Source organism: Schistocerca gregaria, chromosome 1 (assembly GCF_023897955.1).
Source record: "Schistocerca gregaria isolate iqSchGreg1 chromosome 1, iqSchGreg1.2, whole genome shotgun sequence".
In the NCBI taxonomy this organism is placed as follows: Eukaryota; Metazoa; Arthropoda; class Insecta; order Orthoptera; family Acrididae; genus Schistocerca; species Schistocerca gregaria.
Window position 1 is genome coordinate 37,110,380 of NC_064920.1, and position 3,185 is coordinate 37,113,564.

The following is a 3,185-nucleotide window of genomic DNA, read 5'->3' on the forward strand; positions in this document are numbered from 1 at the left end:
AGATGAATTTCTCACATATCTCAGAGCCTCTCGCGGTCGTCGTCGTCGTCGTCGTCGTCGTCGTCGTCGGCGGCGGCGGCGCCGCCGCCGCCGCTTCTGCAGAAGTAGCAAATGGCCATGGTAGCAAATGCGGCGAGGGACACCCTGCCTTCGATTCCGAATGCACAAAGTGTGTGGTCTATTGTCCCAGTCTATATTTGGCCGGTCTCGTAAGAGGTTGAATGTAACGTTTGGGTGGGAAAGAGCAAGGGGCAGAGGCTGTGTGGAACGAAATCACTATTCCTCAGGGGTGTGAGCGTTACGAGATGAGTCGTATACAATTTATACTTCGTCGCTAGTGACCGTGTGGCCGCAAGGATAATTCGTCGGACTTCGGATCTGAAGATTACAGGTTCGAATGCTCTCATGCTCGGTTTTTTTCCAGTTCTGAAAAAGAAACTTACCGTTTTAATGTAGCAATTGAGCAGTACGAAACCGTCTGAATGTTTCTGTTGACCATTTTCTGCTTGGAGATGCTCTTGAGCTTGAAACACACACAACAAGACCGGTGTTAACTAGCGAAATGGTCGGCAGAGTGCCGTCACCGCGAGTTTTGACTGGCACTTGCACATCTAAAACAACGTCGGAAAGTAACTCGTTCGGCTTTTGAGTCACATCAAGTATGTGTGTTAATTTTGACGCCACTAGCTGTGCAGGTTGTCATGCAATTCCTTTACCTCTCAGAAATGATTATGAAATAAAAGTGAAGTACGTGACGAGTGTGACGTTAGGAAAACATTAGGCAGCATGGAGGGATTCTGTATGGGACCACCCAACCCAAACGAGTACTGTGTGACGTGCTAACCCGCAGGTATTCACCGAGGCAGCCGGCTAGCTCAGTCGGTAGAGCATCATATTCTTAATCCCAGGGTCGAGGGTTCGAGCCCCACGCTGGGCGGAACGGAATTTTTTTCGGAGGCAGATGTAAATTACCGTTTTTCTGATTAACGTGATGTAATGGATATAGCAACTTTTAACTTTGCCTACGTCTCTGTCAGTCGCAAGAAAACTGTATTTGAAGGTAAAGGTGATTTTGTAGACATGTGTGAAAGACATGTTCTGAAATGCAAGTGTTGTTGTTTGGAGAGCACATCGGTTACGTGTCAGATGTGTAGCCAAGCAGTAATGGATCGCCATAGCTGCAAATAGTAGTCGGTAATATGAAGTGTTGTCAGCTCAAGTCTGACGATCCAGACGACCGTAAGGACGAAGTACGCAAGAGTACCGCTAGGCCGCGCCTTTTTAGCTCAGTGGTAGAGCACAGGTCTAGTAAAACAGGGCTCGTGAGTTCCCATCCTCAGAGGAGGAAGACGAATTTTGGAAATCAGTTGCGCGTCGTGGCCGTATAGCAAACAGTATCTGTGATGACGAACAATTAGAGACAAGCGTTTTATTAAGAATTACGCTCAGATGTGATTAAGGCGAATGGCGCAGATAAAGCATTTGCCAAAGCGGTACAGCATAAGGTGGGACGAGGCAGTCTGAATTACATTTTATAGATGAATTTCTCACATATCTCAGAGCCTTAAGCGGTCGTCGTCGTCGTCGTCGTCGACGCCGCCGCCGCTTCTGCAGAAGTAGCAAATGGCCATGGTAGCAAATGCGGCGAGGGACGCCCTGCCTTCGATTCCGAATGCACAAAGTGTGTGGTCTTGTTTCCCAGTCTATATTTGGTCGGTCTCGTAAGAGGTTGAATGTAACGTTTGGGTGGGAAAGAGCAAGGGGCAGCGGCTGTGTGGAACGAAATCACTATTCCTCAGGGGTGTGAGCGTTACGAGATGAGTCGTATACAAGTTATACTTGGTCGCTAGTGACCGTGTGGCCGAATGGATAAGGCGTCGGGCTTCGGATCTGAAGATTACAGGTTCGAATACTGTCACGCTCGGTTTTTTTTCCAGTTCTGAAAAAGAAACATACCGTTTTAATGTAGCAATTGAGCAGTACGAAACCGTCTGAATGTTTCTGTTGACCATTTTCTGCTTGGAGATGCTCTTGAGCTTGAAACACACACAACAAGACCGGTGATAACTAGCGAAATTGACGGCAGAGTGCCGTCACCGCGAGTTTTGACTGGCACTTGCACATCTAAAACATCTTCGGCAAGTAACTCGTTCGGCTTTTGAGTCACATCAAGTATGTGTGTTAATTTTGACGCCAGTAGCTCTGCAGGTTGTCATGCAATTCCTTTACCTCTCAGAAATGATTATGAAATAAAAGTGAATTACGTGACGAGTGTGACGTTAGGAAAACATTAGGCAGCAGGGAGAGATTCTGTATGGGACCACCCAACCCAAACGACTACTGTGTGACGTGCTAACCCGCAGGTACTCACCGAGGCAGCCGGCTAGCTCGGTCGGTAGAGCATTATATTCTTAATCCCAGGGCCGTGGGTTCGAGCCCCACACTGGGCGGAAGGGAATTTTGTTCCGCTGCAGATGTAAATTACCGTTTTTCTGATTAACGTAATATAATGTTAATAGCAACTTTTAACTTTGCCTACGTCTCTGTCAGTCGCATGAAAACTGTAGGTGATTTTGTAGACATGTGTGAAAGACATGTTCTGAAATGCAAGTGTTGTTGTTTGGAGAGCACATCGGTTACGTGTCAGATGTGTAGCCAAGCAGTAATGGATCGCCATAGCTGCAAATAGTAGTCGGTAATATGAAGTGTTGTCAGCTCAAGTCTGACGATCCAGACGACCGTAAGGACGAAGTACGCAAGAATACCGCTAGGCCGCGCCTCTTTAGCTCAGTGGTAGAGCACTGGTCTAGTAAACCAGGGGTCGTGAGTTCCCATCCTCAGAGGAGGAAGACGAATTTTGGAAATCAGTTGCGCGTCGTGGCCGTATAGCAAACAGTATCTGTGATGACGAACAATTAGCGACAAGCGTTTTATTAAGAATTACGCTCAGATGTGATTAAGGCGAATGGCGCAGATAAAGCATTTGCCAAAGCGGTACAGCGTAAGGTGGGACGAGGCAGTCTGAATTACATTTTATAGATGAATTTCTCACATACCTCAGAGCCTCTCGCGGTCGTCGTCGTCGTCGTCGTCGTCGTCGTCGTCGTCGTCGTCGTCGTCGTCGCCGCCGCTTCTGCAGAAGTAGCAAATGGCCATGGAAGTAAATGCGGCGAGGGACGCCCTGC